We start from the raw sequence: 13,602 nt of genomic DNA, 5'->3' as shown, positions 1-13,602 counted from the left end.
GCTAGAAAAGCTGCTGCCTTTGCCAGGCCCTGGGTGTTAAACGTTGGGTGAGCAGGAATCCAAGCTGGGGGTTGCCCTTGTACCGCGGCACCCCCCTGCACCCATGCCCGGGCACAGAGATGCCCAGAGGCCCTCCTGGGGCCCCAGCCCAGACAGAAACCAAAAGCCATCCTTACATGAAACCCTGCTGCGTCCAGAGTTGGGGCCGCAGCGATCCTCCCCGTCTCTGGCTGCACCCCGCAAGGCTTTGCTCCTGGCTGCTGCATGCAGTCGGCTCTGGGAGGACTGACGGTGCCAGAACAGAAGCGCTGATGGAAACCGGGATTTGTATGGAGGAAGAGGGGTGAGGAAAGGGCCCGGCGGCGAGGGGAGAGGGCACGGGGCAGGGAGAGCTTGCAGGGCGCGGCGTGGAGAGCACGTTGCTGCCAGCCGCGTGGCTTCCCAGTGTTTATTCTATCGCTTCAGCTCGGTCCCTTTGAGGCGGCACCGTATGAAATGGCTCGTCTCTACGGAACGGGGCTAATTGAAACAAGCCCCGGCTTTTGCAGCCGTGATTTGCCATGGTTCCAGCCAGCTGCTGCCGGACTTCACTAGGTGCTGGGGACAGAAAGCGCCCCGGGCACTAGCTGCCTGGTGATTGCTGACACATGTGGACATCATCTTCCAATTTCCTTGCAGCTGTTGAAACAGAAGACATGGCAGCGGCTCACCATGGAGGCCAGGCCTCCGCGTCTGGGTGGCAGCCACTCATGCTCAACCTGTTTGGCCCACGGCTCCGGGTGGTAAAAGCAACTTGCTGGCCAAGAGACCCTGAGCTCGATGCCAGGGGTGAGACAGGGTCAAGTGCGCAGGGGCCCTGAAGTCATTAGAAAGAGGCAGGAATCTGGGAGCTTTAGGGGTAGAGAGGAGATCCCCTCCAACCCCGTGCACAAGGGAGCTGGGCGGACAAGGATCTCCCCTTTTACGGTGGGGTTGAGCCTCAGGGCCTGGGCAGCACAGCGGGGCTCTACCCCCTTCATCTGAGTCGGAGACGGGAGAGCTGGTCCGGGGAAGGGGAGGGAGGGGGAGGCCGAAGCAGTCTCCTCCAGCCCGGTGGAGCAGAGGTGGATGCCCCGGGGCAGCTGCCTCACGGGAAGGAGGGCTGCTTTCCAAACCCTTTCAGCTGCCCTGTAGGAGCCAGGCTAGGGAGCAGGTCCCCTGCAAAGCTGCTGCGGCAGCCAACACTTTGGGAAGCCGCAGCGGATGTTTGTTTCCTTGTCCTGGCTGCCTACCATGTACTTACCTCTCCAGCGGATCAGCTGGAGGGCCAACCCCCTACTTTGCAAGCCCCTTTGGCAAACAGGGCATTATCCAGCTTGTACCGCACGCGCGGCCCATGGTTTCCAGTCTCCTTCCTTGCATCCTCCCTCACCGGAAGCAAAACCCTTTCCTTGCATTTTCTGCAAAGAGCTGGAAGGGGGAACACGGCGTGCTTGGGGCCACCGATGGGTTAGACCTGGGGTTGCCACGAAAACAAGGGTGCAAAACACAGGGGGCATCTGGGCAGAGCAGAAAGCCCTGCAGGGCAGCCAGCAATGCTTCCCTCGGCCAGCTCCCTGCTACTCTGCCTGCCACTGCTGGAGCGCCCTGTCCCCGCACGTCCACATCTCCTACCTCTCGAGGAGAAGGCAGGAGCTTCAGCGAGAAACTGAGCGTCGTGGACTAACACGGGGCATCGGATCTGGTTCTTGGACCCTTGGGGGAGCGCAACTTTGATACAAGAGTCTGAGCCCCTTTCTGTGCTATCTCCCCAACCTTGCAACAGCCCCAGGGGATGTTCCTGGCCAGGAGCTGCCCTGACCCCAGTCGACGTCTTGCCCAGATGGCAGTTTGGGGCAATTAGGGTGGAGGGCACCACCTGTGATACCTGCTGCAGAGCTTATGGTCCCCTTACCCAAGGGCCGGTCGGATGCTGCCCATCCTAGCCAGCCAGTGCAGGTAGCTCAGCATGGCCATCGCCAAGGCCCGCGGGGAACAGGGGAAAGGAGGTAGCCTGGGCCAGGCAGGAAGGCGCCTCCAGTGTTTTTCTCAGAATTCATAAAGCACTGGACGGCCGTGACATGAAGATTGGGTGATAATTGCGTTTCGGTGAAACCGGAGCGCACGACTTCGGCGCGCCCTGGCCGCAGACGGCCCCGGCCTCGCGGCTGACGTCAGGAAGCGCCACAAACCCGGTCGGACCTGGGACAACACCCAGCCGAAGACTGCGCGGGGAAAGCAGCAGAAATTGGGGTTTTTTAATATCAGCGAGAATGCCGGCGGAGGGGGGGCGGGCGAGAGCCGGCTCCAGAGACCCGGGGGATCGCAGCCCATGTGTTTATTTGACTGAGCATTTTCCGTTTCTAACAAGGGAATGCCTTGCACCGCACGGCTTAATAAAGCGACCTGCGCGGGGCTCTGCTTTTAATGATTGGAAACCCTAATGAGCGCGCCTCCCCTGGCACGGCGCGTGGTGCTGTCGCAGCCTGCCGCTGGCAGAGGCCCGGGGGGCAATGCACCCTTTAACCCTGGGGGCTCTGTGGAGGCACCAGGCAAGTCCGGCAGCGGGGAGTTGGGCCATCGTGGCCTCCTTGGGTGGGGAATAGCCACAGACACAAGGTCTGAGCCGGGTCTGTGCTTCTCCACAGCCCCGCGTGGTTTCAATCCAGGCTGCTGGACCCCCTGCTCGACCCTGCCGGCAAAGGGTGAGCATCGAGGAGTCCAGAGCCCGGCTCCGCTCGTGACTCTCAGCTTTTCTTTGCCGTGCTTCTAAAATAGGCCTGCCTTGAAGCAGGTTGGCGGAAAAGCGGATCATGCCTGGCTGTGACGGCACGCAGGGAAGTTTTAGTCTTCCCTGCTGCAACGTGTGCTGCACAACAGCTCGCACACACGCTGGAGCCTCCCGATGCCTCGAGCCGCGTGCAGGACTAGCGGAGAAGTCAGAGCCAGGCTTAGCCCAGCTCCCATTTCGCCCCTCCCTGGCCCCCTCCCACCATCTGCGTGTGCGTGGGTCGGGGTGCTGGAAGTGTTTGCAACTGGTTCCAATTTACACCCCAGCTCTGCCGGAGCACGGTGGCAGGGGGGTGGGACAGCCCCGGTGCAAAGCCAAGTCAGGCTGAGGGACTCAGCGTCAGCCTCGTAGCAGCTGCCAGAGCGAGAGAGCCGATTGTTTCTGCTTTCATGTCAAGGCATCAGAACTCACGGTCAGGGCGATCTCTTTTCTTAGACCAACTCGTTTTTTGCACACACAAAAAAAATTCTTTCATTGCAAAAATCAAGTTGGTCTAATAACAGAGATCACCTCGATCACGAGGTCTGATTCCTTTTGCCTCTAGACCAATACAGTTGCAACTTGGATACCTTCGTGTCAAGGGGAAGGTATCCCCTTCGTGGTTCAGTCTTATAGCCCTGACCTGCTGCTTAAGAGCCAGGGGGCCGTAACACGGTGCAGGACCATGCCCACAGCGAAGCTGCGGGGCCAGAACGGCTGCAGGGACCGTGTGCGCGTTCCCCAGCGATGCCCCGTTGGGCTGGCAGGGATGGGTAGGAGCTAACTGCCTCGGTTGTGACCCCGGGCACCTGTGACTTGCAACTGGGGGGACACGGCTCCTCGAGTGCCTACCAGGCAGGTTTCCGGGGGCAGGGGCTTGAGCTGGCGTGAATCATGAGCTGATGTCAAGTCAGCCCCTTTTCTCCTGCCGAGGGTGCCCTCCGAAGCTGAACTCCCGGGGGCCTGATGCAACCTGTCAGCCTCATGGAGACTCCCATGTGGGACGCTCCAGCTGCCCAGCAAAGGGTGCGAAGCCATGAGGCCACGGTGAGGGCAATGGGAGCAAGGAGCTCTGACCCTACAGCGAAGGGAGAGGTCCGTGCCTCACCACGGGACCCCTCAGCAGCAGGGCAACGGGGTCCATCATTCACGGCTTCAGGCCGCAGACCGGGCTCCTTACAAAACGCGCGCGAGTGGGGCGGCGCGGCCGTCCTGTGCGGGTGCACCACCTTCTGCCTCAAACCTCCCCCTCGGGCTCAGGACGCTCTTCCCTTTCTGCCCTCGCCTGCTCTGAGCGTGTTGCTGCTCCCCGGCCCTGGAAGAAAAGGTCCCCTTCCTGCTTGTGAGCCACCTGGGGGTGTCGGCAGGCTACACCCATGGCCAAAAGCACATCGTGATCTTCTAGTGAACGCTGGTCTTAGAAATATGATGAATTTTTATAATTTACCTCTCCCCAAGGGTTTTGGCTCTATTCCATGCATCCTCCAGCAACCCCCAGGCTAGACAGGTTGCAGTCCTGCTCTTTCTGGTACAGAGGAGAGCCCTGCTTAGCGCAGGCTCCACAATGATTCACAAAGCGAATGATTTTCTCCAATTGTATTTTTTTTAAAAATGCAGCTGTCTCTCTCCCTCCCTCTGTTTGAAGTCCATCCTTTCATTTGGGGGCACGGGGGGTGAGGGGGGGTCTCTCGGAAGGATTTGTTTTCAGCCTAAGAAGCTATATAAAAATGAGAGCTGAAACCATCCAACCAGAAAGACTTGATTAACAAGCAGAAAGGCAACAAGGAGCGTTTGTGCACCAACTTTGGGAGGCCCCATTCGGCAAAACGGCCGGCCGCGGCTATCATTCAAATCATGCACATCCATCCGCAGTCTCCTGCAGGAGGGCTGGCTTCTCCAACGCCGACCGGACCTGAGCTGGGTGGGGGCTTTTCAGGGGTTTCATGCTGGAGGCCCGTTTCTTTGCCTCCCACTTCCAACACTATCCCATCCACTCTTCCTTTAGTTTCCCCCATTACATCCTTATCCACATTCCTCGCTGGGAAAACTGAATAAGGCTGTAGAAACATGCTTATTGACCAGTTCTTGCCCCACAGCGCACCGGCGTTTGATCAGCTTGCTGGTGGCGTGGGATTGTCCTAAAGGCAATTTTCTGGTGCAATATTAAAAAGAAATGGAACCAGGAGAGCAGGATCTGCTTGTGATTAGCAGCCGGACCTTTAATACGGCAGTGGGATGTGATGGGACGTGACCCCCACAGGTTGCTTCCTCCCTGCCAGGGACAGCCAGGGAGAAAAGAAACGTTCCCCTCTTTCGCAGCCCTTTGCATCCTGTTTATACCAACAACAAATTGAATTTTCAGGAGTTGGAATAGAAACAAAGTTCGCCCTTAATATGTTGGAGTTGTTTGAAAAGCTGTTCCTTTTGCGGGCAGCGGCTCGCTGAGAGCGCGCAGATGAAGTTCGGCTTGTGATCCTTGCAAAAAATGCTGAACCACAAACTGGGGAGGAAAAGGGAACAGGCCTGGGGAGAGAGAGACCTGAAAGGCCCCCACGGCGAGCGATGGGGCAGCCGGGGAGTGAAGGCAGAGGTAGGGCTGGGAGAGCAGCTCCTTGCGGTTGGCTTGATGGCCGGCTGCAGGACAGTTGGCGAGGGAGCGTGCCCCTGCTCCGAGCCCGATGGGAGACACCAGCTCATGGAAGGAGTCCTGCCCTGATAGCTTTCCGCCCCTTTTTAGGCACAAAGATGAAATGAAGGGAAATGCATTCACTCCTAAACCAGCATGAGCTTGGTTTCCAGGTGTCTCATGCAGCACCTCACACTCGTGACTATGCGCAACAGGGGGTGTTCCCATGGCTGGGTCCTAGACAGGGCATTACGGCACAGGGAGATGAGGTGACTTGACCCAGGCCACAGCAAGAGGCTGTGGCAGAGTACAGTGTTGCTCCTGGGTTGGGGTGCTAGAAAGCCTGGTCCATCAGGGAACATGAGTCCTGCAAAGTGCCCCCAATATGGACCGCCCCCACAAAAAAAGTCTGGCCTCTTGTCCTTCCTCCAATGCAAAGTGACAGCAGTGCTGCAGCAGCCTTGGGGCACCGGGATTTGGGGGCAAGTACCCTAATACTGCAGTAGGGCAAATGCCCCCCAGTTCCCTCCAGCAGAGCTGGGGCAATGGAACATGCCTGGGGCTCTGCACTTTTTAACAACACCCTCCTGCTCTTTTCACACCCCCTCCAAAGCCCACACGACAAACCGCCAGTCCCTGGGCCGGAAACCTGGGTGTATTTTCCACTGAGGAGTCTATTCCTGATCCCCGCCGAGGGCACAAGGGTCCCTGGAAATTCCTCCTCACTCCCCGCTGCAACCGCAGCGCCGACGGAGGACCCGCCGAAGCGGCAGGACACTTGACATTCAAGCAGCCGCGCCTGGGATTGGCACGCGCCTGGCTTCTGCTGTTTTTGATTGTGGCGACCGCAGCCTAAATAAGCCCGGCTTTAGCCATGTCCTGTCCTTTCCTCCGGTGCCTCAGTTTGTCCCCACCCCAGGCCCCGTGACACTTTCGCACTTCAGGGTCTGAGGGACGGACCTTGTGGATTCCCATCATGGCCACTCGGATCCTGCAAGCTTAAAATGAAGGGAAAGTGACAACTTAGGGCAGTGGGAGAGGACCCACTGGTGCCAAATGTGCCGGGGTGTAACACCCTTGGGGTGCGGGGGAGCAGGATGTAGCCCTAAAAACATAGCTAGATGCATCCAGGTTTATGTTCTGGTGGTTTGGGGGGTATGTGCAGACTCTAGACATCCCAACAGCAACTCATTTAGCTCCAGACTAAAGCAAACACAACTGGAGACCACGGAGACCACAGACAAGTAAATAGGATTGAAAAAAGAAAAAAGAGGGGGAAGGCGGGGATGAGAAGGAGTCGTGTTTCTCATTCCTGCGAAAGGAATGTGGCAGGGCACGGCCGGGGGAGTCACGCTTGGTGTCTCCGGCTCCCGATGAGCAGACGCCCATCTCTCCTGGCCCGGTAGCGGACGCCGGTGGCGGTCCACGCAGGGACAGGCTGAGAGCTCGGGGGCAGCGAACAGTCCCCCCAGTTTCCAGACCAGAAGCCCCGCTCTCCAGGGCCCTGGTTTGAACCTTTCGCATCTCTAAAAGCCACCTGGTGACACGAGATGAGGTTACGACTTACATGACAGTGACCTAATGGGACACCAACTCCTGATAGACCTTCTGAAGCCAGCGGGACCTGAGGACCGTGCATCTATGCTGCAAGCAGAGGCGGCATCCCATGGACCTACTGGAGGCACGCAGGCCCCGCGGCGCGTGGCAGGTGCTGGCTGAGCTTTGGGCCTCTAGGAAGGGAACTGAAGAAATGAGGAATCGATGGACATGCAGGAAGGTGCACAACAGTGGTGGAAGTGGCAGAGAACCGCACTTTTCACTGCAAACCTCCGTCCAGTATTTCGAAAGGGGATCCCAATGCATTTCCAAGAGCGCTCCACAGTGCATTGCATTCCCCAGAAACAGGTCTTTATTAACATATGATGATATTATGTTGCCCACTGTTTGCCAGCATCTCCCCCCTGCCCACATAAACGGCCTGTGACTCAGACTCCCTTTGGGTTGACAGCGGACGACAGCTCTGGATGGCTTTGTTGTATCAGAGGTTAGATCCGGCCGATCGGAGCCTCTCGCACCTTGAAAGCTCCCTGGAGCAGGGCTCAGCACGGAGCCGCTTGGCGCACGAGCGGGGTCGTCTCGCGCTGAGCAGCTGTTGGAAGGAAGGTGCGGGCTTGTTGGAGACCCACGCCCACGTCGTAAAATATTTACGGAGCAGCAACAGCTCTCAAGAAACCCACTTGAAAAGTCAGCATCTGTGGCAACGTCAACATCACCGGAGATTAAAAATTCCCAGCTGGTTCGCGCCTATTAGCGTGCTCCCATTGGCTCAGCACTGTGGGAATTGGAGGGATTTGGGCTTGTAATCCTGGGATCGTCTCCTCTTAAGTACATGAAAGCCATGGGAATTGCCAGACTGGTTTGGACGCAAGGTCCAGCTCATGCAGCATCCAGTGGAAAACACAAGCGGCTTCCAAAGAAAATACAAGAAGCCTCGCAGAGGTCCACGCTAGAAGAATGTGCCCGCTCTTGCTGCAGCATCGTTTGAAGGAGCAAGGACAAAGCACAGCATTGTCTCAAAATAATAGGGGAGCGGGCTTCAGTGCCCAGGGCCCTGGGTCTACTGTCCCCTCAGCCCGTAGTTTTCTTCTGGGCCGTGCTCTGGTGCAGGTCTTGGAGCTCAAGCACTTTGGGGCTGGATGGCACTAAAATGCCGAAGATCCCCAGGCAGAGACCACGTCTGGTGTCAGGTTCAACGCCCAATTCCTGCAGCCCTTGAGAGGCAGGAGAAGGTCGTATCCATCCTCCTGGCACATTGTGTGTCCTCAGCATGTTTTCTCAGCCCACCCCCACCACCCTGCAGATGTCCATTCAGCCTAGACAGACACCCCCAGGACAGGCACCCTCCACATGGGGCTGGGTGGAGGAATGGAGGGTAAAACACAGATAAATCCCATGACACAAGTGCCTCCAGGCCTCTATTGTGCTTCCCGCACCCTCCTCTTCCTGAAGTCCTCTCTGCCAGTTTGCTGTTCTCCCCCCACTGCTTGGTCCAGTAGCGGCCAGAGCACCCCATCCTGCTGCACGATGCCAGCCAGACCATGTTCCCTATCTCGCTCCCTCTCCCTTCTTGGGGCGCAACTACATGTGCATTAGTGCACTTTAGTTAATCCACATTAAATCTAGTATCTCCATTGTGGAGGTACTAGGAAAATGCACATTAGCCTGTCTTAATGCACAACAGCATGTTTTTTTAGTGACGCTTAATGCACGTTTGCCTATTTTAATGCACATTAACTAAATAGCACAGTTTTTTAGTGATGCTTTAATGCGCATTAAAATAGGTGAATGTGCTTTAAAGTGCATGTGTAGATGCACCCTTGGTGGCTCTGCTTTCCTCCTCTGCTCGTGTATGGAAGCCGCCAGCCCCTCTCGCCAGCTGAGAACCCCCTTCCTCCATCCATACCATGGCCGTATCACTGTTTCTCACTGCCGGGACGCGGCGTGCTTGTGGTAGCATGCTCCACAGCCAGCTAATAGGTTGCAGTGGCAAAGCCCCATCCAGAATGTATCTCAGCTGTAGGGCAGCTGTGCGAGGGGCCTGCTATAGAGATGAAGACTGCTCCTTTTCCCCCCAGTTTCCACAGCTTCCACATGCACTCAAGATACCCAAGCAGCACTGCCCCGGCATCCTGCCCCTCGGGTGTCCTGCACTGGGCTGAGCTGGAGGCCCAAAGGTGGGCACTGCAGCCCAGTGCCAAGCTGGGAGGTGTGGATGCTGAGTCTCCGAGCAGCAGGGCAATGGGGTGCCAGTAGCTCCTGGTCACGGGCGGGGAGGAGGGAGAGGGGAGTCCTGTAACTAGAGGAGGAAACTTCCATCGTGGCAGCGCTGAATCCACAGCAAGTGGGATTTATAAGGCATTAACAGCACTGGGATCTGTAGCTGTCAGCTTGCAACTCCCCACGGGCTGTGAATCATCCAGATTGGATCCAAATGAGGCTGGGTGCAAGCCCAGATGTTGTGAATCCTCACCGCTGCATGGGGCTGGGACAAAAGTGGGGGAAAGGAGCACGGTCATGCCTCCAGGGCTCATGCCCTCACCTCTGCCACCAGATCCCAGCCGAGGGATGGGACAGATCAGCACAGGCAGGGCTCCAGGCAGGGGCTCAGAAAGCTGGGGCACATTCAGGAAAGCAAAGACTTGGCTTGCTCAGGGACAGACATCATGCACGGGGCAGAGGAAAGGTGGCAGAATAGCCCGGTGTGTGTGAGGACAGTGGTGGTCCCGGGACATGCTTGAGAGGGGCGAAGGGAGCGCTACCCTCCGTGGCCTGTCATGTGCAGAAGTCAGCACCGTATCTCCATCAGGCGATGAAACGCCGGCAGAAAGTTTAACAGATGAACGCCACTCCGAAGCTAGTGCTGCGTGAGGTCTGCCAGCCCCCAGCCCACTGTCACGTGCAGGAAAGTCCCACGTAGATATTCTCATCCGGGCGCTGAGGCTCTTTCCATCTCGGAGCTGTCCTCTCTGGGCTCCACTGATGGACACAGGCAGATTCGGAGACAGCCCGGCCTCTGCTCTCTGCCTCTCGCCTAGTCCCATTTCTCACACCCTGGGGAAGGAAGCACTGAGGTCAGGCATCTCACCCCCGCCGCCAGACTCCCCAGCAGGGCAGTGGCAGGAGGCCTGGGGAGATGGGAGGCCGACATCTTCATGCGAGCCCCCCGCTGAAATATGTTCCAAATACACATGGAGACCTCTTGTCTGGATGCTGCTGAGTCTCTTTGAAATGGTGCTAATTTGTCCATTGCTGAACCAGACGGGAAGGAAATTCCACTTCCGTTTACTGAGGGAACAAGACAGAGAAGGCAGAGCTCCTCGGCAGGCTGGCATCAGCCCTGGGCGAGCCCAGGCCGAGACATGCCGCGCGGGCACCTGTCAGGTCTGCCATGGACCCACTGCCCGGCACCGGCCCTGAGGGCTCAGCGATGCACCCCCTGGGCAAGGGTCGAGATTGGCCTGGCCCCCCTCCGGCGAGGGGCATGAAATGCGAACGTGCTCCCCTCCCGTCAGTGCATCAGCAAAAAGGGATGGAGAAGGGAGCCGGGCTGAGCAGATGGCCTGGTCCCAGTCCCACCCCTTACTGGTCCCCACTGGGCAAGCTGCTACATCACCCCCAGATGGACTAATTTAGCCTGCTAATGGCTGCGGCTGGGGCGAGGGGGTCAGATGGAAACAGTGCTTGCAGAGGGCATTTCCCCGGTAATTTCGTGCCTCCCAGGGTCAGCAGGAATGAGCCTGGCCTTTAATTATGGGCACTCACATCTGTCCCTCGGCTCTGAGACTGGCCTGGCGGTTTGGGTAATGGCTCGGCCCTCAGGGTGGCGGGCTCGTTCCGGGCTCGGCTGGGTCACCAGCACACGCGGAGGTCCGGAAAACCTGCCTGGCCCAGTGGGCTGGAGGAGCCTCGATCCCCCCACGAGTGCACCCGGGAGAAGGGTCAACTGACTTCTCCCCGCCTCCCCGCGGAGAGCGGGCAGGGCCTTTTGAACTACAAGGCCAGGGCAGAACAAGAGCCCGTGCCTGGAAGCTGCTCGGAGCAGAAATGGGCACAGCTGGCTTGTTGGGAGAGCCCAAGCACTACGAGGTTCCCCGGCAATGCCTTGGAGCCAGAGAAAGGCAAGACAGCGAGACCATCATCTATGGCCCCAAGAAGCTGCTCTGCCACAGATGCCCCAGAGAGCCTTGGCTGTGTCCCTTTGCAGCTCTGTGCCTCAGTTCCCCACCGGGGAGGATGAAATTCCCTGCCACGCAAGGGCATTAAACACACTGAGGTGTGAACAATAAGGCTAGACAAGGACCTGGGAAGCCGTTTGGGGTCCGAGAGGCTCCTGCCTTTAACAGGTGGGGGGAAATGAGATATGGCAGGGCGGAGGAGAGCTTGTCGCTGGGCCTGGGCCAGGGTTTCGGAGCTCCTCCTTTGCGCTCTCCTCTCATTCACCCTCTCCTGGGTCTTGAGGATTTTGCATGCCTTCTTTGTATTTTGTCCTACTTTTCCTTTTTTTTTCTTTTTTTGTCGGCTTCTCAACGTCGTAAAAACGTTAATACAAAGGAAATTAAAAAACCCAGAGGAACTATTTTCAAAACCATTTCACAATCCAAACACATCCCCCAGAAAATTTAATTTGTAGGAAATGAAGAACAAAGTCCTACCAGAAAGGACTGCTTGACAAAGGCTAATGCCTTACATGTGTCGGCGTCGGCTCTCCATCTGCACGCGGGCACCGAGACCTGCCCGGCCGAGCGAGGGGCAGCCTGCGTTTTGCTACGTGCTGCCCGCTGGGTCCTGGGTGCCCTCTCCTGGCTCCCATTTCAGGGGCTTTCTCCCTTGCCCGGTGCCTCCTGCTGGAAACCGCCCGGCGGGTGCAAAAGCAGCTGGCATTGCAGCCTCTGCGGGGCACGCAGCTCTGGCACACACAAGGGCCAAATCCTGGGTGTGCGTGCAGAGCTCAGCTGGGGTCAGCAGCATTGCTCGCATTTTGTAGGTGCATGAGCACAGAGCGTGGCCCCTTGCCGTGTCCCCCCAAAGCCACCAGTATAAGCACGAGCCCGCCGCACCCCTCAGAGACCCCTCATAGCCAGCAGGCGCGGACCCGCTGCTCCGCCGGGGCTTCTTTTTCCGTTCCTGCCCCTGTCAGCTCGTGGCTACACCTCTCCCCCTGCTCCCTTCTTTCTCTCCCCCCTCTTTTTAATAATACCTGGCACCTCCAGGAGAATTTTCCCTTTAAAGATCCAGCCCAGCATTTTTATGGCTTTGACTCTGTGTCTTAATTAGCGAACTGGAAAAAACGTTGATTGGTACATACCATCTGGGAGTCCATACCTCAAATTGCAACGTAAGGCCCTAAATTGCTTCAGACACCCATTATCGGGCCATTAGGCAGTGATAACTACCTCGTGCCGGAGGCGGTAGTATCAGCCTGCAGACCCTGGTTCTGATTTCAATTAAATGATAAAACCCGCCCTGTGATGGGGTTTCAGCTACTCATCGTCTCCTCTGTAAGGGGATCTGGCGGCCGGCCCTGCCGGCAGGGCAGGCCTGGGATGGCAATGGTTGCGCATACGTCTAAACAGATTGTTTTTCCAATACAAACCGGGAGCCGAGTGTTTACACAGCGCGTGCGGTTTCCTGTTTGAGAGGGCATGCGGCTGGCTAGCAATTTGCTGATTGATCTGAGCACAAAGTGTTGCCAGGGTTAAATGGAACAAGCCCCCGTGCCAGGCTTGCGTGAGCGGCCACATGAAGGGAGAAGGCACCGGCTGTGAAGCCCACCCCGCCGGGACCACAGGGAGCCCCCGCCAGCTGCTCGCATGCTCACCTTGGGGGTGCAGGGAAAGACGCCTGGCGCGGAGATTGTGGCCGGCACTTCCCAGGCACCTACAGCAAGAAGAGCCTCGACCTCCCAGAAATGGGAGGCCCAGTGCCTGCAGGAAGATCCTGGCCAGGGTGGCAGAGCGGCTGCTCATCACGTCCCGTCGCTCCCTCGAGCTCTGCCTGCAGCCACCTGCTTGTCTTGTACTCGCCTTGCAACCCCCCTGCGCTGCGTAGGGGCAACACTGAGTATTGGAGACTCATGGAGAATGAGGGACCACGTCCACGCAGGACCAGCCTCAGCTACATCATCCCAGCCAGGGCTTTGTGTTGCCAGGTCTTAAACACCTCCAAGGATGGAGACGCCACCACATCTCTAGAGAGAAGCCCTGGTCCACGGTTCCTGAGTCCTACATCAATGCAATGACATGCGTCTTGCATGAGATGGCTAGTGCCAAGAACCAGAGCGAACCCTATCGTGGCATGGTCAATGGTGCCTTCTTGATGGGCAGGGAGACAGGGGGAGGACAGCCCAGCCCAAACAGCCCCAGGTCAAATGCTCTGATGTCAGACCTGAGGATGTGGATTCAACCCAGTCTTGGCCCATCTCTTCAGAACGGGCCTAGAGCCGAACACACACGTACCCCGAGCCCCCCGGACCTCTGGGCCCTGGCTCACCACTCGGCATCGAGTCTGTGCATCTCCTCCCTCCGGGCATTTACCTGGTGTGGCACCCTCGAACCCGACTAGGTCTCAGCGCACATCCCAAAGGGAGCGGGGCCACCGCAGTTAGCAGCAGGACGGAAGTGGAGGGTGA

This window comes from Crocodylus siamensis, chromosome 10, assembly GCF_052110815.1.
Source record: "Crocodylus siamensis isolate JL-2025a chromosome 10, ASM5211081v1, whole genome shotgun sequence".
NCBI classification, from domain to species: Eukaryota; Metazoa; Chordata; order Crocodylia; family Crocodylidae; genus Crocodylus; species Crocodylus siamensis.
This window is presented reverse-complemented; position numbering follows the sequence as displayed.